This window comes from Cervus elaphus, chromosome 12 (assembly GCF_910594005.1).
Source record: "Cervus elaphus chromosome 12, mCerEla1.1, whole genome shotgun sequence".
Taxonomy (NCBI): domain Eukaryota; kingdom Metazoa; phylum Chordata; class Mammalia; order Artiodactyla; family Cervidae; genus Cervus; species Cervus elaphus.
The window spans coordinates 83,050,202-83,073,114 of NC_057826.1; the positions used below are offsets into that span (position 1 = coordinate 83,050,202).

Sequence of the window (22,913 nt, forward strand, 5' to 3'; positions counted from 1 at the left end):
TCCCACTGGTCCGAGATCGAGGTCTAAGCTCTGAATGATCGGACCCAGGGCGAAGGGGCTCTGAGTGCCAAGAGGGTGGTGGGAATGGGCTGGAGCAGGACAGGGCCTGAAAGAGGAAGCGGGTGGGTGAGACAGGTAGCTGACCTCAGCGCTACCTCGGTCAGGCTCGCAACTCCTCTCCCCAGTGCATAGAGAGCAAGGGACCTGAATCTCAGGGATGGAACCATGGAGCCCTCTGCCAACCCTAGGCTTGAGAGTCTCGCTGGGATGGCACAGGTGAGCTGCTGACCCTGGAAGGTGGCCTGGGAGACCCCACTCCGGCCTGGCTGGGCTCCAGAGATCCAGGCCCCAGCATCATCCTGTGAGACGAAGGCTGAGGCCCAGTCCCTCGAGGGACAAGCTGGGGGCTCCCTACCCGTGGGCAGCCACACCATGTGAACCCAGGGTCCCCATTGTCACTGTCCTGTTCCACACCTGGGTCGAGGCCTTGAAATGATAGGGTGAGTTCCTATCCACAGAGCCCTTGCTTGTGCCCAGCCGCATGCATATACCTGACCCTCACGCGTCACACCCCCAGCTCACTCTCTCTCCAGCAGGTCCCTGGGGGCTCCACTGTGCTGCCTCCCGACAGACGAAGAAGTCGAGGCCCATCTACACAGACACACCCAGGGGAAGCTGGGCGAGAGGAGGCAGCAGCCATTGCTCAACAGAGAATGCCCGTCTGAGCTCCGTTCCCCCACCCCTGACTACCACCACCACCGTGGAGGCTGAGCACAGCGGCCCGGCCTTCCTTCCCAGGCTGGTCCCCGATGTGTCCTTGGATAAACCCTGAGATCAGTGCTGTCTTCCACAATGCTGCACCCAGTCCAGGACCTGGCCCCGGCTACTGCTCTGTGACCTTTGTCACGTGAATCAGAAGTTTCTGGGCCCAGGAATCATAGAGAGGGGGCACAGCCCTGCAGGAAGGGGCAGGACTCTGGTTGGGGACGGGCAGAGGCACCTTGGACAATCTTCTCCTCTGGCCTTGGCTGCCTAAGAAAGGATCCAGCTCTGAAATTACTCGCTGTGATTCAGTGCCCTTTTTTTTTTTTTTTTTAATGAGTTAGTTTATTTATTTGGCTGCACTGGGTTTAGTTGCAGTATGTAGAATTTATATATATATAAATGTATGTATGGACTTCCCTGATAGCTCAATTGGTAAAGAATTCGCCTGCAATGCAGGAGATCCCGGTTCAATTTCTGGGTCGAGAAAATCCACTGGAGAAGGGATAGGCTACCCACTTCAGTGGTCTTAGGCTTCCCTTGTGGCTCAGCTGGTAAAGAAACTGCCTGCAATGCGGGTAGACCTGGGTTCGATTCCTGGTTTGGAAAGATCCCCTGGAGAAGGGAAAGGCTACTCACTCCAGTATATAATTTATTTACTTATTTGTGGCTATGCTGGGTCTTCATTCTGTGCTTGGGCTTTCTCTAGTTGGCAGCGAGTGGGGGCTACTCTTTGTTGCAGCTCCAGGGCATCTCATTGCAGTGGCTTCTCTTATTTCAGAGCACAGGCTCAATGGCACACAGGCTTCAGTAATTGTGGTGCATGGGCTTAATTGTTCCGTAGTTCGTGGGATCATCCCGGACCAGGTATCAAACCTGTGTCCCTGCACTGGCACCGGGGAAGTCCATGTGGGATCTTTAAGTTGCAGCATATGAGATCTAGTTCCCCAACCAGGGATCGAACCCGGGTCCCCTGCATTAGGAGCACAGAATCTTAGTCACTGGACCACCAGGGATGTCCCTGACCCATGCCTTTTTGGTAACAGGTAATGGGGGTGCACAGGTTGTTCCCTCTGTGAGGGGGTCAGAGGGACTAGAGAGGGAAAGACTGCTCAGCGAGGAAACTGAACTTGACTGCTTTGCCACAGGACGCATCTGAAGGGCCAGCAGGGAATGAGATCATGTTAATGAGAGCCCTTCCCCAGAGCAAAAGCCTCCCTGCTTCAAGCTCACCTCGAATTCCTCCCTGAGCAGGAGCATTCACATTTCATGCCCCAGAGAGGAGGCCAGGCTTGGTGGAGGGCGAGGAGTGGATGGGAGTAGGTGGAAGCAGGCCGAGGGACAGTCTGACCAGCAGAAGAGCTCCCGGGCTACCTCCCTCCCCAGCCTCTGTGCCTGAGCAGGTGCTCCATTTCTGCAAAGCCAGCAGCTCCTTGCCTTTGTCCGCTGGATTACTCCGCAGGGCCAAAGTCCTCATCTGCTTTAGTGCTCTGCAGATTGCTCCCTGGAAGAGGCTAGGGGGTCAGGGCTGGCCTTGTCGCAGCAGGGGACAGGGGATGACGGAGAAGGGAAGGCAGGTCTCCATTCCCCTGTCTGGTCCTGGCTTCTCAGAGTCCACCACGGCTGGCAGGCCTTTCTGGTAGGTTTCCTTCATCTCGTGGCTGCTGGGGAAGGAACACTAGAAGCAGACAACGGTCACAGGCTAGGCAGTAGCCAGAGGCAGACAGCAGAAGGCACTGGCCTGGAAATCCAGCCTGTGGAGCCAAATAGCACTGTGGGGAGTCAAAGCTCTGCTCTTTCCAGGCCGAGCAGACTTGGGCACATGACTTACCCTATGTGGCTTAGACTCTTCATGTAAAATGTAGATAACATAACAGTTTCCATTCCATAAATGAGCGAATACCTGTGAAACTCTCAACATGAGCTATTTGTATGAGTCTTGGCTTTCTCTGATACCTTCTGCCATCCCATGGATCTAGTGCCCACCTGTGACAGGGCCTAAGCAAACCATTTCCCCTCCCTGCCTCAGAGAATCCTCCTCCCCACTGCATGAGATAGGATTATTATCTCAGTTTCCCAAATCTGAATGACTGGCTGAGTCATTCGCTCAAAGTCACACAGCCCAGAAAATGCAGAGGTGAGCAGACCCCAGATTTGCCATCTGGAAGAATTAGGCCCTCTCCATGAAGCTGTTGTTCTCCTGCCCCTAAACTCCCTGGGTGACTGTGGATGAGACACTGGGTCTCAATTTGTTCATCTGTGAAATGGCCTAGCTGCCATCAGAGATCTGGTTGGTATGGGCACTTCACTTCCGGCTGCCTTGTCTGTGTCCCCCAGGATGCATGGACATGCCCCTCCAGGGGAGGAGAAGGAAGGAGAGTAGGTTTAGACCCTGATTCTCCCCCATTTGGCTGTGGGTCCATGAGTAAATCCATTCCTCAATAATTCAATAAATACCTGAGTAATGCTGACTTACAGCAGGGTGGAGTGGGGGCCAGGAAGACTAATAGGACACAGTTCTGCTCGCAAAGACCTCGTGGTTTAGCAGATCCCTTAGCTTCCCTGGGTCTCAGTTGTCAATCCGCACAATGGGCCCACTGCCTCTGGTCTTCCAGGTGGGTGTGCTGACCTCAGGGTCCTAGATCTGATGGTTGCAGATCAGGTGGGAATGGGAGGGGGCCTTCGGTCTGGACAGTCCAGTTCTGAGGGGGAGCAGTCTCCCAGGTGACCCTGCAGGCTGCTTCCCTTGTCCATCCCACAGAAGTGTGTGCCAGGTTCCCATTTCTCAGAATAGCCTTTTTTGATGAAAACTAACCCATCTTTCTTCCTTGGAAATGTGAGCGGTAGATGAGTTTGTTGAGAAAGAGGCAGATGGTGGGCTAGGCTGCATCATCTCTTGCAACTCCTGAATATCCAACTCATGAATGGATGTCCGACCTTTTCTCAGGAAGCTGCTTCTGTGAAAAGGCTGGCCCTGGTCCCCTCTCTTCCCAGAAGAGGGGACCCCTCTGCCCCCATGGACCCAGCCTGTTACCCACAGACCAGCAGGCTCCTCTGAGATCACTTTAGCCCCAAACCCTTATGGTCTTCACCTCTCCCATCTTCTCCAGCACAGGTAGACTCTTATAAATTTCTTGGATTAATTTGAACTGACAGAGGAGTTGAGATGATTCCTCTTGAATCTAATTGAAGTGAATTAACTTTGATGCCAGATTACAGGCTTCATCAAAACCCGTAGAAATTAATAAAAATAAAAAAATAAAATAAAGTAAATCCATAGATCCAAAAGGCTCCAATTTTGACCCCTTGTTTCCATTTCCTTCTTGAGAGGAATTGAAGGGGCAGGAGGGAGGTGGGGGACAGGAGTGGGGTTCAGTGATGGCTTCCTTTGAGAAACATCACCTTCCAGCAATACCCTCCCACATGCTCTCAATTTGAGCTGAAAGATGCCAGAAAGGCTCACGCCCAGAAGCTAAATAGAAGCCATGTGCAGGTCCTTCCTTTGTTCTGATTGCAGGTGGCATCCACGAGTACCGGCAGCGCCCAATGGCTAAGCTCTGACTCAGGAAAGATTGGGACCTGCAGAGGGACATTTGGGTGTGATGGGCAAGGAGAAGGTTGCCGGCATCCTGTGAGTGAATGATGAGTGTGCGGGCTGAGAGGCCGCCGTGACACCAGGCAAAAATTTTTGATGTCTACTTCCTTGATCTCGCAGAACCCAGCAGCGGTGACCACTTCCTCTTGGTAAACCACTGAGCGCTGGGGTCTGTGTTGCCTTCTCAGCGTCCTTTGCAGGCCAGGCCTCCTCCTAAGTGGTAAATGCCCACCCCTACTTCACCTGAGTGCAGTCCATCCAGTTCAGTCTTGTGGAGGAGGGACAGGCTCCTCATCAATTGCTTCTGAGACAATAGCTCAGTGACCAGCCAGACCAGACAACTCAGAGGGGGCTTTTGGCAGATTTCACAGTCACACCAAGACTGGAACCCAGAGAGCCACCCGTCTGTGTACCTCGCAGCCCCCCTCAAGGTAAAAATTTCCTATAGTGAATCCACTGGGTAACTTCTTCTCCAGCCCTCCCCATCTCAGTAACCAGCAACAGCATCCACCGAGGCGCGCAAGCCACAGAAAGCCAGACATCTCCTTCTTCATGCTCCAGAGCCAAACCACCTCCAAACCAAGTCATTTTATCATATAGAAATCTCTTGGATCCCCCTACTCATCTCCATCTTGGCAACCTGAGACATCCCTTGTCTGGAAAAATACATGCATGGGTGTGTGCTCAGTCATGTTCGACTTTTTGTGACCCCACGCACTGTGTAGCCCACCAGGCTCCTCTGTCCATGGAATTCTCCAGGAAAGAACACTGGAATGCATTGCCATTTCCTTCTCCAGGGGATCTTCCTGACCCAGGGATCAAACACACAACTCCTACACTGGCAGGTGAATTCTTTACCACTGCGCCACCTGGCACATACCCGTCTTCCTAGTACCTGGTTAAATTCACCCCTTAAGTCTCAGCTCATATTATTTTCTAAGAAACAATCACGAGACTGTCACCAGGAGGATGGCTGGCAGGGGACTCTGTGCATTGAAACATTTTTCTACCCCATATTGAAAATTGACTCAATTCCCCACAGCCTCGTGGTCCCTGCTAGACAGAAGCTGAGTGATAAAAGCATATGCTCTGGTCATATTTCCAGAGACAGAAACTTTCCCACTCACAGTGGGGGTGAGGTCTAAGAAATCTCCAAATGCTGTCAGCCCTGCTGAGAATCACATCTCGCTTCACCAGAAAGCTACCAGGAAATCAACTGGAAAACTTGCTGAGCACGAACCGGGAGGCTGGGCTCCAGCTCGGGGCAGGGGAGGCTATATACACTGTGATCAGAGGTAAGTAAAGCCTTGGAGGTTCCCTGGAGGAGCAGGGGAGGTGTGGACACTCCACCACCTTAATGATGCCAACATCTCATGTACAGAAGGGACTTTCAGAAGCTGAGCTCATGACGGGAAGTCAGGCTGGGACTGGCTTAGAAGTCAGGCACCTTTGAGGCCTCTGAGAACTTAGGCAAGGTTTGGGGCCCAGGTGTGACACCCAAGATGAGAATCGGGACAGTCCCTGCCATGAGGGCAGAGAAAACATCAAGCCCCACATCCTGGCCACCAGTTTATGAGAGCTGAGGAACATTCCAGAGCATCAGCAAAATCTTCAAACAGCAGTGCCAGTAAGGACCTTAGAATTCATCTAGTCCAATCCTCCGTTTGATAAGCAGAGAAACCGAGTCTAGAAAGGGCAATAAACTTGCTCGAGACAACTAAAAGCTTAGTGTTATAATTAGAGCCAGAAACCCGGTCTCCTAGATTTTTCTGCCACATCAAACTGCTGTCAAATTTGGATGGCTCAGAACTGTTACCCCGCCTGCCTGTCATTTCTGCACGCTGATGGCCACCCGGGAAGGCCAAGGAGAAGCTGGTGGAGAGTTGCAACTGGCCTCTCCTGAGCTGGACACGTGTTGAATGAATGCAGGAAGAGGGCATACCCTGAACTAACATTTACTGAGCACACATCCCATACAGTCTGTGCAGGACCTCATCGTGCTGGATTAAAGATAGCTACACTTTTTTGCTTATTCTTCCGTCAAAAGGTGAAATGTAATCCTTAAATCTAGGCTGGCCTTAGTGACTTGCTTGACCAAATAACAGATCTCTAGAATGCAGTGGAAGTGACATGTCAGGACCTCTGCAGCTAAGCCATGAGATGCCTTGCAGCTTCTGCAGGGGTTTCTTGGTCTCAGGGTGCACCCTCTCAGCACCCCATTTTGTGAGAAGCCCAAGCACTCAGGGGAGGCCTCATGTGACCACTTGGGAGGACAGCCCCAGCCAAGCTCTCAGCTGAAAGCCACATCAAATGGCAGCCATGGGAGTGAATTCAGTCCTCCTTAAGAGGTGTAACCCCAGGGTAGCAAAAGTGAGGGAAACATGTAAATGAGGCAGGGAAGGAGGAAAAGCGATACAAGGTGGGTTGTCCCAGTGTGCACCAGCCACATGGCATATCTTTGGCATGTGGGATTGCTGAGCCTGAGAACAAGCCATGGCAGGGGAGATGGATGGGAGGGATCTATCTTCTGGCTCCTGTCTCTCAAAGTCCAAGGTTAGTTCTACAGGAAATTAACTTTCGTCTGTGCATGCTGAGTCTCTTTAGTCATGTCCAACTCTTTGCGACCCTGTAGACTAGTAGCCTGCCAGACTCCTATGTCCACAGGATTCTCTAGGCAAGAATACTGGAGTGGGTTGCCATGCCCTCCTCCAGGGGATCTTTCTGACCCAGGGATCGAATCCACATCTCATGTCTCCTGCATTGGCAAGCAGGTTCGTTACCACTAGCGCCACCTGGGAAGCCCCAGGAAATTAACACTCCCCTGAAAATTTGGGCTGCATTGGAACTTTCCAAACATTTTCTGGGAAAGCCAGGTCCTGCGCCCCATGGCTCAGCACTTCATCTGAGCACAGAGTGATGGGAAGACCTCTGTATCTGTGGGTCCACTCAGTGGGCACCAGAACCACCGTAGCTCCAACTGCAGTGAACATGATGGAGTCCATGCCAAAGCCAGGCCCTCCCCGCAGAGGAGCCTGAGGAAGCAGGTGGGCTGAAGAATGAGAGGCTGGGATTTTCCACTGAGCAAGTGCCAAGGCCGGGAGGAACAGTAAGACTAAGCAGCTCTGAGAGCAGAAACTAATGTATGTGCATGTGCGTGCTCAATCGCTCAGTCGTGTCCAACATTTTGTGACCCCATGAACTGTAGCCCACGTCTCTTTTATCTCCTGTATTGACAGGCTGATTCTTTACCACTATGCCACCTGGGAAGCAGAGCTGATAATGAAAACAGGTCACCCCTGAAGACCTGGGGAGGCATCATCGCTGGAGAACAAAGAGGCTGCAGGAGTTAAGACCCTTCAGAAACACCAGGCCTGGGGCCAGCAGCCTCCCGCACTGGGTGCAGCTCATGACTGTCTCCCTGCCTCTGGCCCCGTGCATCCTGTCTCTCTCATGGTCTCCAGAAGCAGCCCCTGAGAAGAGGATTCATGGGAAGGTAATTGATTAGGGCAGCCCTCACAGGAGAAATCAGTCAAGGATTAGGGGAAGCCGGACTGGGTGGAGAGCAAGGCAAGCTGGGTTGGGGCGTGACCTTGGCACAGCCCCACAGAGGGTGACTTCAGCCTGATCCCGCAGGGAACTCTGCTGTGTGAGTCGCTCCTGAGAGTCATTTCAATTCAGACAAGAGAGCTCAGCTTCCATACGTCCCCACCATCCATCATCAGTCAAGAGCCACCAGTGGGGGGGCTTAAATTCCCAGGCACTTCTGGCTCTGTGCTAACCTCTGAAAAAAGAGCTGCTGGCAGATGAAAGCAAAGGCTTGCCAGAGGTGGAAAAAGGAATGAGAGGGATCCCAGTGAAGCCCCAGCATCTTGCTGTTCTATAGAATGTCCACAGAGCACTGCTCAGAGGAAAAGGAAGCTTTGGCCCGTTTTTAGAGACTGCAAGCACTGCTCCTGAAAGCCAAGTTCTCAGAACTCCAGGGTTCTTTCTGAAGTGCAGTGTGGGGCTGTAGGTGACACACTTCTGTCCATGATATTGAAAATCCACCTGGCTTTGGCAGGCAATAAAAATACATGATGGGACCAAGAACCCTGCAGGTTTGATGATATGATGATGGTGGTGGTGACGAGACGTGCTCGTGTCTAATTTGCTCTATGTTCCAAGCTCCTTAGATGTTTTCCTGACTTTGGATTTCCAGAGTCAGCAGCTTGGGCTGTAATGGAGGAATTGGATCTGTGACTAGAAAGTCAGGCTCCCCCTGGGTCCCGTAGAACACTGAACCATGCCACAGCTTTTCAGGACTATATAAGTGGTGATGGTTTCCTCTTCCTCGCCTTGAAAGCTTTGTCTAATCGATCAGTAAATATTGATGGTAATTGACAATACTAATAACATCAGTCGTGGTAACAGCAGACACCAACATGGAACTTACTATGTGCCGTCCTAGGTCATTTTCCTACATTACCTCCCTTAATCCTCACAGCTAGTCCAGGAGGTAGGGATTGCTGTGGTCCTCATTTTACAGAGAAGGAAACTGAGGCACACTACAGTACATGAACTTGCCCAGTTACACAGCCAGGCAGTGGAGGGCCCTGAATGGGATGCCAGGCAGCCTGGTCCTAGAGTCTAGGCCTATAAAACATCCTTTCCCACCTCTCTTGGTCACAGAGCCCTTCACAAGTTTGGTGTGTCAGACTAAGTTTTTCTGAGATAGCCAAAGCCAAATCTCTTGACCTACATGTTCTGCTCATAACCGGACTTGGATATTCCTTTCATTAAGCAGTGGAAACTGGGCGGGCTTTTGTGATTGGTTCGACTGATAGAATAACAGCAGAAGTGACTTTGTAACTTCCAAAGGTCAAAAAAGGGACCCAGGGGACTTCCCTGGAGGTCTAGTTAAGACTCTATACTCCAATGCAGGGGACATGGGTTCAATCTCTGTTTGGGGAACTAAGATCCTAAATGCTGCATGACAAGGCCAAAAAACAAACCCAAAACAAAAAATCTGGATCTGCCCAACTCTTAAGCTTACGCTTAAGAACACACTCTCCAGAGTTTCCCTGGTAGTCTGATGGCTAAGACTCTGTGCTCTCAATTTCAGGGCTCCAGGTTTGGACAGAGGAGCTTGGCAGGCTACAGTCTGTGGAGTCACAAAGGGTCAGACACGACTGAGCGACTAAGCACAGAACAGCAAGGAACTAGATCCCACTTACCACAACTAAAAATCCCACATGCTGCAAACAGGACCCAGTGCAGCCAAATAAATAAATATTTACAAAATAAAAAGAACACACTCTCCTAGAAGGTATTCTCCCCAGTGGATATCACAGTCAGAGCCAAGCATCTGAAAGATTACTCTGGCCCCATCGGCAAGATGGATTTGGGACAGCAGAGTGGGAAGAGAAGGCCAATTAGGAGATGGTAGCAATTGTCTTGGGGACAGGTCATGAGGGTCTTTCTTCACTAGGGTGAGATCACAGTCTTGAGAAGCCCAGAGACAAGAGATAAAAATTCTCTCTATGCATCTCTAAAAGAAGAAAAAAGTTGCAGGGGTAACATTCTTCAGGCCTTGGAATCTGAATCTAGGTCTCATGATGGGGCTTGTCCTTCTTCCTCAGGGATTCCTTCCAGAAGGAAGAGCCAGAAAATATAATCTCAGATCCTCCTTGACCTTTTAAAACTGCAGCATGGAAAAAGAGGAACACACATGTAGACAACCCCAAGTCACCATCTACTGGGTCTTCCAAAGAACAAATTCAATATAAGAAATGACCCTGAGACTGGTTTTGACATATGGCGCTTGACTCTAGAAGCCTGAGGTTCTCACACCCGCTCTGTTACTCACCAAACGTGTGGCCTTGGATGAGCCGCTTCTCCATCTTGAAAATTACACCCGGTATTGTCATTCTGTGCTTGTCTCAGTCCATCTCAAAGTCACTGAAGGAGATTGTGGTCCTGAGGATTGTGAAGATTTGATTGTATGTGCGTGCATGCTCAGTCCCTCCAGTCATGTCCGTCTCTTTGCGACCCTATGGACTATAGCCCACCAGGCTCCTCTGTCCATTGGATTCTCCAGGAAAGAATACTGGAGTGGGTTGTCATGCCCTCCTCCAGTGGATCTCCCCAACCCAGGGATCGAACCCATGTCTCTTATCTCTCCTGCATTGGCAGGTGGGTTCTTTACCACTAGCGCCACCTGGGAAGCCCCAGATTTGATTGTATAGTTGGACACAATCTAGTACTCTTTCCCGCATCCACTTTCTTTATAGTGTGACCGTGTATCTCCTCCCATCAAGAAGGGGATACAGCCCCAATCCCCACCTTGCATCTGAGCTGGCCTTGTGACTTTCTTTGGCCAATAGGATGTGATGGAAGTGACAATGTGTCAGTTTCAAGTACAACCTTCAGTAGATTTATGCACTTCTGTGCTTTCTCTTAGAACCAGGCATCTGCCGCATGAACTAGCCTGAGCTAGGCTGCTGGAGAGTGAGAGAGCTGAGGCATCCCACCCTAGACCAGCTCGTAACCAAGTGGCCCCAGACATGCGAGGGTGTCCAGCTTCTATCAGCAGAGCTACTCACTGACCACAGGTGAGATGAGATGAGTGGCTGTGAACCTGGATAGTTGTGAGTGATCATGAATGATTGCTTTAAGCCATCAGGTTTTGTTTGGAGTGCTTGGTTAGATAGCAGTGGTTAATTGATGGCGATGCCAAAAGGACTTTGGCAGCTCAAAACTGTCATTACCAGAGAGCCTCTCAAAAGTCCCATGGATTCAGAAGTGGCATCTCCACTTCATGCGGCAGGACACTGAGGTTCAGAGAGGGGACGTGGTTTCTCTTATGCCCATAACCATTAAGCCACAAATTTGGAATTTGGAGCCAGTCTTTCTACCACACTTCACTGAACACTGAGGATTCTTAGGCAACTGTCTGGCTTCTAGCCCTTGTCTGACTCCATGCACTGTCCTGCCCCCTGTCATCATGTCAGTGAATAGAATGGAGACGTCAAGGCCATGCCCGTTGGCCAAGCCTCCTGAACCACAGACAATGGGGAGAAGCTCACCTGCAGCACCCAGCTCTTCCTCCTTGCCCTCTGCCTTGCTGTGGGTGGAAGGCATGCTTGGAGATGCTATCTCAGGAAACTGTGTGGTCCTCAGGACACTGGGGACAGTGAGCTATTCTACAGACAAATCTAAGAAGCCGCAGTAACCCTGAGAAGCAGAGATGATGACCAGAGATGATCAGGGTAGGGGAAGTTCTCCCACCCAAGACCCATACCCAGGGGAAGGGCTCTGTTCTGGGAGTCCTGACACCTGGCCCTGGGCTCACCTACCACCAGCTGGCTGAGTCTCTGACCAAGGCCACCTTCTTCTCTGAGCCTGTTTCTTCATCTGTGTGGGAGTCCCCACCACATTTAGGATTCTGCATGATCTTTGGGGCCCAACCCATTGCCAGATTTTGAGGCTCCCTGTATAAAAAGAAATGTCAAAAATGCCAAAACAGAGTTATAAAAATCAGGGTGCGCTTTAATTCTTATAGTGACCAAATTAATCCTTTGAACGTCTCACGCCACCCAACCCACTACATTTCTACTGATCATCAGTGACAACAGTAAGACTCTTAAGTGGAGGTCATTTGTAAGTGGATCCTGAACTTGAAGGCGAGAGTCACCGCCTGCTGTGGCTCAGTGAGTATCAGGAGCAGGAGGAGAGAGGCTTGAGTCTTAGGCCTCAGTGATGTGAACCTCTGTTTGGCCACCTTTTAAGACAGGGGCCCAGATGGGCCCAAGGCCAAGGCTTCCGTGGTCTTGGATCCCTGAGATGGAGCAGTGGCCAGCTCCTGTAGGCACAGTAAAATGCCTACTTTGCATCTGAACTGGAAGAGAGTATCGCTACAGAACAGATACAATAAAACAGATCATGGAAAATTTAATGGCCCGTGGTCGGCAATCACTGAATTATTTATGCCATCTCTGCCTCTTCCGAATCCTCAATTGCTCTGCCCCCAGCAATGTATCCCTGGCCGTTTGCAGACTGCAGGGTAACGGGGCCTGGAAAGAAAATGGGGCTCAGTAGCCAAGAGGCTGGAGGTTTCTGGGTAACCTTGGGCCAAAATTGCTTCTCATCTCTTGGCTTCATTTTCTCATCTGCCAAATTAGGGGGTTCTCTTCCATGAGCTAATAACAACTTAAATTTATGCCACTCTTTTTGTTCATAGATTACTTCCATGTCCCTTCATCCTGTCCCACCCCCTGGGAGGAAGGCAGGACTGATATTACTATCATTCCCTTTTTCTAAAAAATAACCTGAAGCTCAAAATTGTGAAAAGCCTTGGCCAAGGTCAAAAGGACAAAAAGTGGTGGAGAGGTTTCCCAATTCGACCTGTGTGTAGACAGCACACAGGCTTTAACTTCTCTCCTTACCAAAGTCCAAGTGGAAGAAAGTCAGAAAAGATACTCAGAGAAAGAGTAAATTCATATTAGACAATAAGAAAGGAAGCTATTCCAAAATATGGAAGAATTTCTGAAAGGTTTCAGGAATCAGTTCAGTTCAGTTCAGTCATTCAGTCATGTCCAACTCTTTGCCACCCCATGGACCGCAGCATGCCAGGCTTCCCTGTCCATCACCAACTCCCAGAGCTTGCTCAAACTCGTGTCCATCGAGTCAGTGATGCCATCCAACCATCTCATCCTCTGTCATCCCCTTCTCCTCCTGCCTTCAATCTTTCCCAGCATCAGGGACTTTTCTTCACTTCATGTGGCCAAAGTACTGGAGTTTCAGCTTCAGCATCAGTCCTTCCAATGAATATTTAGGACTGATTTCCTTTAGGATTGACTGGTTTGATCTCCTTGCAGTCCAAGGGTCTCTCAAGAATCTTCTCCAACACCACAGTTCAAAAGGAATATGGGATCCAATTGACTGAGAAGCAGAGCAAGGAAAGCATCACTCCTTGCAGGCCCAGGAGGGACTTGTCCCTGAAGCCGGAGCCTCAGAGAAACAGCTACAAAAACAAGGATGCTTTGGGGCAAATGAAACTGCTGGATTCATAGCTGGTCCAGTCATTCCAGCCCCTTCTTAAAAGTACAGAACCACTGGCCTTGGCATTCAACCCCAGGAAAAAGTCAAGAACACTGTCAAAATGAGGGGGGGGGGGTTCTGCAGGCATTTCTGTAGCCTTGCCCTTCCTGACCTCCTCCACAGACTCAGGGGGTAAAAACGAAGGAGAGAGAGTCCAGAGTGGGAAAAAAAACAAAAACAAAAACGTGGTCTGTTCTAACAATGTGCCTCTCTATTAGCATAGCCATGACCGATACATGGGATCATGATGTCAGTACCAGGCGGAGGTTGCATTGGTTTATATAGCACTTTCCCCGCATACTGTGACATGAGCCACCAATAGCAGCTGAACGCAATGCAAGCTGAACCCAGAAGCACAGATCACAGGACACAGTCCCCATGCAACCACACTCCTCCTCATGGTCACAGCGTTGTCTTGGGAGGGTTCATTACACGGCACTCTGTGTTTCCATGTATTTTGCTCTCATTTTCATAACTCAGACACCTATAACCAGACTTTCCTGGTTGTCCAGTGGTTAAGATTCTGTGCTTCCATGTCAGGGAATGTGGGTTTGATCCCTGGTTAGGGAACTAAGATCCCAAATGCCATAAGGGCCAGCCAAAACAAAGAAAGTCTGCAGGCTACCTCATATCTCCTTCTATCATGATACTCTTGCTTAAAAAACAAACAAGAAAGTTAAGCCTTACATGTACTGTAAATTTTTTTTATTTATTAGCAATTTATCATGTATGTTTTTAAACCCCAGCATTTCAACAACTTGGGTTGCTATTACTTTTGTGAATGGTCTGATGATAATGTGGCATGACTTTTGAGTAACTTATCCCTACCCTTGTTTTTCCCATTAGTCCTCTTCTTTTTTTTTTTTTTCTGTACAAAAGTCCTCTTCTTTTTGATAGACAATTTGAAGAATTTAAGGATTTTTGGCATCTCATAAATCAAAATCTCTGTAACTGAGGCTTTCCACATTCAGAGGACAGTCATCTTACTTCAGCAATGGTGGCAGGTCAGAAGCCTGCATTTCTGCTCCCTGTCAGCAAGCCTCACCCAGACAGTTCCCGGACCCCAGACCCATGTTGGAGAGAGGCCTACTCCAGAAGATCTATATAAACATATATCCACACAGAGGAAAGTCCCATCCGAGCCAGTACTTATCAATCTAGCTTTTCATTCACACACACTAATGGATGCCTGAGAATGACTTATTTCTGAGGATAACAACCACGGAAAAGAGAAGGGTCAAAGTGAACAGAGCAACTGAGAAGGAAAAACAGGGATGACACAGCAAACAGAAAACAAATGCTAATGCATTGAATGTTACATTCATGAAACAAAAGCAACTTGCCGTGGTGGGGGTTGGGGGAAACAGGAACAAACAAAATTTAACAGTTCTTAGAATTAGAAACACACTGGCTGAAATGAAGAACTTAATAAAAGGGCTGAAGAATAGAAAGACCAAATCCAACAATAAAGTCTAGGAACTGTATCAGAATATAGATTAAAATGTCAAAGTGGTTTTTAAGATGAGGAAAGACAAAAGGAGATGGCGGCTAGATCCCAGAAAGCCAATACTCAAATAATAGGAATTTTAGACAAGAATTGAAGCCATGAAAGGGAGAAAGTGTTAGTCATTCACTCACGTCCAACTCTTTGTGACTGTAGCCCACCAGGCTCCTCTGTCTAAGGAATTCTCCAGGCAAGAATACTGGAGTGGGTTGCCATTACCTTCTCCAGGGGGTCTTCTCAACCCAGAGATTGAACCTGGTTCTCCTGAATTGCAGAAAGATTCTTGATCAGCTGAGCCAAGGAGTAATCAAATAATAAAAGGAAACTCTCCTTGGCTGATGAAAGACAGGATTATTTTTTGGGGGGGAGTTAAAAGTTGTCATTGCATTATCAAGATTCTTTTGTTTATCTTTGAGGGAAACCAAATCAAATCTTGTACAGAGAAAATGAATGTATTGTCTGATATGACTCCAGAGGTTCATGATTTGACATTCATTCATTCTCTCTCCCTTTCTTTCTCACTCATCCTCCCCTCTGACTCCCTGGGTTGGGCTCATGCCCAGGCAGGCTCTTTAGTTGATGTGACCAAGAAGTCCTCCTGAAGCTCCAGTCTTACTTCTTCCTTCCACCAAATCCAGATAAAAAAGCATAACCCTCTTTCTCAGCCTCTAAATCATCTCTAAAAAGTACTTTGATTGGCCTGACTTGGATCACATGTCCTTACCTGAACCAATCTCCTGGCTGGAGAAAAAGAACCCTCAGATTGGATCCTCTTCATTAACAGAAGTCACGGTGAAGAGAGTGAGACAGTGGTAGTTCTCAAGGGAAAGAGAAGCAGGCCAACCAGAAAAGCAGTAGCCTTTACTATTCTCACCAAGTACAGAGCTGGTGCAGTGAAAAAAGATACACACTTTGCAACAAATTGGGAAAGTTTCTGAAGCCCAATGATCAAGAGGAAATCTTAAACCTTCTTAAAGGAAAAAATGGAAAATATATGAAAATAAATAGCAATCAACCTGCATTAGATTTTTTTCTTACACAATAGAACTTTCTAGACGGCAACTGAACAGTAACTCCAGCAATCTGAAAGGAAACTCAGTTGCAATCTCTTATTTAAGTGCAAGGTCATAATGAAGACATTTCAAAACATTCAGGGACTCAAATTTACTAGCCTATGTTATACACATACACAAACTCTACCTATGTTATACACATTTTCTTTTTTAACATGAAAATAGGAATGTACTTTTACTAATCTACGAAAAAATTTTTTCTAAGGCATATCCAGAAAGATTTTATAATATAAGGAGGTATATCACTCATTAATAAGGGGTTCTATAAGAGAAACACTTACTAAGTTAGCAACTCTGAGAAAGACAGGGTCAGAGATGAATTAAATACCCAATTTCAGAAGGGATGGGCAGGTTTAAAAAAAGAAAAGCTTAAGAAAACACTTACTGTTAATATGGACATTTCTTCATCATCTAGTGTATTTGACAAAAATTAACCTTTTAAAAGTTTTACCCATGACACTTTCAATAATTTAATTAGTACAAATTTATCTCCATATTTTGTCAAAATAGTGTTTTCACATTTTAACAATAACAAGTGTTCCACAAACTCCACTCCAGTGCCCTCGACCAGAGAAGGATACTTTGCCAGAGGGAACACATAAAAATTCTGTTCAAAATCTCACCAAAGCTGATACACTGCTTTTTTTTCCAAGCAAGGTTTTACTGGGGCCCCTGCTGCAGTGAGAACAAGCTAGAATAAGCAACAGTTTCCTTTGCTGGCACACCTCTTGGGGAGAGGCAAACTTGTTCCTTACATGGGGTGAGGGTGAGGGTGAGGGTGTGTGTGGAGGGGTGCCTTAGGTGGTTTGCCCACACTTTAGGTGGTGTTGTGATGGGGATGAGTGGGTGGCGCTTGCCTTTTTCCCTGCTTTCCCAGCTCTTCAAAAGTTGCAGTTAGGTTTTTGGTATCTTTGTATCTTTTGTCCAGAATTGGCCCCAGCTGTACATGCATACAGTTATTTTTAGCCCCTTAGAGTTTCTTTGTATTTTGTTGCTAGAGGAAAGGTGTGTCCAGGTGCAAGTGTTGAAGCACTGCAGCAAAAGATCCCAGGTCCTAGCCTGTCTCACTCCCTCTGAGAGAATCTACACTCATGCTTAAGAGGTAAGGCGCTGAAAGTCTCTCCTAAGACTTCTTCCTACTGCACAGGAGCCATTTGACCCTAGACTACCCTAGAGGTGTAGAAGTCCCTCCTTGACTATTCCAAGGACCTATAGGAACCTGGGCCACTTTCCGCTGGAATGGACAAAATCTCACTGTGAAATCAGAGAGATTGATCCAAAGAGCTGAGATGTTCCTCTCATGCATTATGACATACAGTACAATATTAGGTCATGAACATGAGTTAATAAATTATGATGCATTAAATGGCAATGTTTCATGGAGGCTGAACTGCTCTTCATATCTGAAACTAAGTTAGCAAGTGTCTGCATTTCCTAAGCTTAGAAGCTGCAGTCTTCTTAAGGACAAAGGTTCAGTGCTCAGTGTTCTTAGCCCAACAATGCAACTTAGTTCACAAGATATTTTGGCAACTTTTAATCTGAGCAAGAATAAGTGCTTTTGAAAAATAAGGCTTTAAGATAGTTTGCCATTTTAGGGCTGAACTCTAATAGAATGTGAAAGCTTGAACCCTCACACTTTAAACAAGCAAAACCTAGAAATTACTGATTGGTTCAAGATGGTTTTATGGAAAAACTAATATGTAACAAAAATTTGACACTCAGTGTGAAGGCTCCAGGGTTTGAGCAAAGTTTATAAAGGTTCCCAGGGGCGGGGACAGAGCAGGAGAGGGTCTGGACATTTGCAGTAGGCATTTTCTCTTCCTCTTCTTAACGGGAGGTGGGCAGAGGATGTCTCAGATAACTTCATCAAACACTGTCTTCTTCTTGTTCAGTAGCCAAGCCGTGTCTTACTCTTTGTGACCCCATGGACTATAGCATGCCAGGCTTCCCTGACCATACAGATGGCTACTAAACACATGAAAAGATGCCCAACATCACTATTAGCGAAATGCAAATTGAAACTACAACGAGGTATCACCTCACACCTGTCAGAATGGCCATCATCAAAAAATCTATAAACAATAAATGCCAGGAAAGGAAACCCTCTTGCTCTGTTGGTGGGAATGCAAATTGATGCAGCTACTATGGAGAAGTGTGTGGAGATTCCTTAAAAAAGTTAGGAATAAAACTACCATATGACCCAAGAATCCCATTATTGGGCATATACTCTGAGAAAAACCATAACTGAAAAAGATACATGTACCCCACTGTTCATCACAGCACTGTTTACAATAGCTAGGGCACGGGAGCAACCCAGATGTCCGTTGACAGATGAATGGATAAAGAAGTTGTGGCACATATACACAGTGGAATATTACTCAGCCATAAGAAAGGAATGCATTTGATTCAATTCTGATGAGATGGAAGAACCTAGAGCCTATTACGCAGAATGAAGTAAGTCAGAAAGAAGAACACAAATAGCGTATGTTAACACATATATATGCAATACAGAAAGATGTTGAGGACTGATGAACCTTTCTGCAGGGCAGCAGCGGAGATGCAGACAGAGAGAACAGACTTGTGGACATAGGGCAGGGGAAGGAGAGAGTGGGACAATTTGAGAGAGTAGCGTTGAAACCTACACATTACCATGTGTAAAATAGATAGCCTGTGAAATGTGCTGTATGATGCAGGGAGCTCAAATTCCATGCTCTGTGCCAACCTAAAGGGGTAAGATGGGATGGGAGGTGGGAGGGAGGGAACATATGTATATCTTGGCTGAGTCACGTTGATGTATGGTAGCAATCAAAAGAATATTGTAAAGCAATCATCCTCCAATTAAAATAAATCAATTAAATTGTAAACATTATTATAAACTAACAAGCAAAAATACTGTCTTGAGTGCCAAGCACTCCAGGTATTACACAGCCCGGATCTCCTTCGCCATAGGTAAACCCTGCAGATAGGTGACAATAATCGGCTTGTTCTCCTCTGCTTCTCATCACTGGCTTTATCATTCGCTCCATCTAGTTTAGCCCCCATCAGGATGATAGCAGTGTAGGGACAATGATATCACACTTCAAGGTAACACTTTGCACGAACATTTTCCAGTGATGCAGATGTCACAAGAAAAAAGCAAATGAAGAAAACACCTGTTTGTAGATAGGACAGGGGGCATGATCTGTCAAAATCTTCTTGACCAACTATATCCCATAAGCCCAGATTCACTGATTTTCCATCTATCATGACATTAGCAGAATGACAGTGGGGATATATTCTGCAAGAAATGCATTGCTTGTATAACTGATCAGTAGGCAAGTTTTCCCCGTAGCTAGGTCTCCCACCCCCACGCACTTGATGGCCTGCCCCTGGAGCGCTAAGTGAGCCCAGCGGCAGACACGCTGAGGCAAGAAGCAGCGAGCTCCCCGCAAGGCTGAGGGTGGTGGAGGACGGTGCCTGGGGCCGTGCTCCACGCCACCTGGTCCTCCCTCCTCCAACTGAAAGCTGGAGCCCAACAGGGGCCACCACCCAAAGCTGGGGAAAACTGCAGAGAAACAGGAAGCGGCCTCTCCACTCACATCTAGCCTCCCCCGCCCCCAGAACGGGGCTGCTGCTCCCAGGCTCTGGAGTGGGACTCCACATTTTCTGAAAAAAATTCCTTGAGGATGTACCCCAGCAAAATGAAAACAGAATCCAAGAAAGAAGACAACAGACTCCAGAAGTCATAGAACTAATCCAGGAGAACAACGAAAAGAAATACCAGTAGGACAGCTGTGAAGCTGGCCTAATGAGCAATTAGCTCCAATCAGGACGAGACATCAGAAGAGTCTGTGAAGAACAACCTCAAAGAAAACAGTGTTAGTCAATCCTATGAGGAATACGCTAGGATGCTAAGTGCCGTCATGGAATTAAGGCATGCAGCACTTCTGAGCAACAAGGTTAAGAAAGGTAATTAGTGACTCTGGGAAAGGCAATGAACTGTACATGAAAGTCACACCCCAGATAAAATGTGATCTAAATTGTGGCATGATTCTGAGCCATTAAAGAGGTGTAGGAAATTATGCTTTCTGATTCCACAGAGCCTAGCTGCCATTGGTCAGGTAGTGTGGGAAGAAGCTGGTAACTGTTGAATGCGTGGGGCTCACACATCATCTGTGCGGTTTTGTGTCAGGAGTAAGTGATAATTATTTCCTCCTGATGTGTTTGTTCTTTCTGAAAGTGATTGAATATGTCAATAATTTATGTTGACAAGTTATCCTAACAGTAGGCTTACCTTTTTAAAAAAATTATTTTTAATTTAAAAATATATGCATAGATAGATGAGTTTAGTCTGTTTGTTTAGAGATCAGTTGTACCTTTTGGTTTTTACCAGAGAAATGTTTATTTTCTTCCTAATCTGGCAATCATAAAGAAACTAGAACTCATATAGTTAAAATAAAACATTACAACTTAAACCTCTCAATTTAACTTAAAGTTAAGAAATGCATAAGGATTAATGTCTCTTATTTTGAAGAAAAATCTACTTGAAGTTCCATAGTGCTAACTTTAGTTTCTTCTTCTAATATTGTCCAGTGAAAGTAAATTTTATGTGTTTTCCTCAATGTTAATCATTATCTTTGAGTAATGAAATTTTAGGATGCTGCCAGATTTTGGGTTTTTTTTTTTAATATATTTTTCTGAGTTTCCACATCTTCTACCATAAACTTGTATAATTATTATAGTAAAAAGGAAAAAGGAAAAATGGGAAGTTGAGCTATTTACATTTTGGTGTAGAAATATGTCTAGTACATTTTTATAAACCCAAAAAACAAATTGATGAGCATGACATAGTATATATGTGTGTGTGTGTGTGTGTGTGTGTGTGTGTGTGTGTGTGTTTGAAATCTGAAAAGATAATTGTCACTAGGGTGTGAAGTAGAGACACTGGCAGGATGAGGGGCAGGGAGTCTATCATATTTATTTGTTTCTCTTCTGAGCTCTATATTTTGTTTACAGTGTGCCCATAGTAATTTAATAATTAAAGACATTTCTAAAAGCAGTGGTGGAGGGAGGTCGACCCCTGAGCTTCCAAGTATACAAGCATGCTTACTCCCCTCCAGCTCTGGTGAGCAGCCACACAGCGAAGAACAATCTCTCTTTCTTCCTCCATGCAAAAGAACCCTCTGGAAGGAGAGGCTGTCCTGCAGTAAGCAGAGAAACACACCCAGGCATGACCCACATAACTGCTGCCCAGCAGACTCTGGGGGAAGGGACCAATGGGAGGAAGACCTGATGCAGGTAGACCATGCGCCCAGTGCTTGCCAGAGAACGGAGTGAGCTGAGGAAGCTGGTCCATGTGTGGAGTGGAATCCAGAAGGGAGATGCCCACTGCTCAGGGAGGCAGTCAGCATTGGGGTATCTGTCAGAAGACAGTGGGCTCACTCCTTTTCAGTCCCCACACCCCCTGACCCTTCCCATCTACTCCGAGGGGTGGTGGTCATACTTATATCTTTTTTGATCACCACGGGGCATATGGAACTGACCAAGGAGCAAACCCCCGCCGCCTGCCTGGGAAGCAGGGAGTCTTACCCTCTGTGCCACCAGGGAAGTCCCTCACCTACATCTTTACTCTCCGGGGCTGTCTCTCTCTCTGGGGCTTCAGGCCTAGATATCAAATTATCTTCTGAACAACCCTACTCGAAAGCCCCAGGGGCTTCTCAGACTCAACCTGCCCCAAACTAAGCACCAAATCTCCAGCCTCATGCCCTGTGCTTAGACACTCAGTCGTGTCTGACTCTTTGCAACCTCATGGACTGTAGCCCGCCAGGCTCCTCTGTCCATGGGATTCTCCAGGCAAGAATACTGGAGTGGGTAGCCATTCTCTTCTCCAGGGGATCTTCCTGACCCAGCGAACAAACCCAGGTCTCCTGCATTACCCACCTGCTTCCCCTCTGGGACATGGTCAGTTCCACTTCCGCCCACCCCACCACACAGGCCGGAAACAGGCAGTCACCCTTCACTTTTCCCTCTCCCTGCCTCCCATGCCCAATCAATCACCAAATCCCACCCACTTCTAATCCTCTCCTTCTTGGCACAAAACCCCACTTCTCTCCTTCCCCTGGCAACAGCAGCAGCCCCTGTCTCCATCAGCATCAAGGGGCACTGCCACCCTGGCAAATGGTAGCCCCTCCCCAACCACAGTCCTACTGCCGGCTCCCTTCCTCCCATTCCTTCTTCTCAGAGTGACCTTCTAAAACATGCAAACCTGCTCCTGATATTCCCCTACTGCTTCCCTTGTAGCTCAGTTGGTAAATCATCTGCCTGCAATGCAGGAGACCTGGGTTCGATTCCTGGGTTGGGAAGATCCCCTGGAGAAGGAAATGGCAACCCACTCCAGTATTCTTGCCTGGAGAATCCCAGGGACAGAGGAGCCTGGCGGGCTACAGTCCATGGGGTCACAAGAGTCAGACAAGACTGAGCGACTAAACCAACACCACCACAGACCCTTTGGAGGCACCCACAGGTCTTTGCTCCCAATCCTCTCTTTTACTCAAAAGCAATGTCCTGCACAACTGGCCCCAGCCGGCTACTCTAGCCTCATCTCTTACCTCCTCCCCTCACATAAGATCAGCTCGGTGAATGTGCTTTATTCCTTAGAACCTTCCACACACTCACTCACCTCTGGCCATTGGATTGTACCATACCTGCTCTTCTCTCTGTCTGGGACAATCTACCTATTCCTCTCTTCTGTTCACTATTTACCTGCCAGATCTCAGTTCAGGTGCCTTGGGAAGTTTGACTGGGTCAGGTATCCCTTCTGTGAGACCCTAGTATCCTATACATTCCCCCATGGGGCACAGATCCCAAGGTATGATGATTGACTTCTGAATAAATCCATGTCCCCTGCTAGAATGTTACTGGG

At 47.5% G+C, this 22,913-nt stretch overlaps 1 pseudogene; it reads right to left on the bottom strand.

The window, feature by feature from the left end:
- Positions 1-2,284: 2,284 nt before the first annotated feature.
- Positions 2,285-22,693, bottom strand: LOC122705855 (annotated as a pseudogene).
- Between the last annotated feature and the right edge of the window lie 220 nt (positions 22,694-22,913).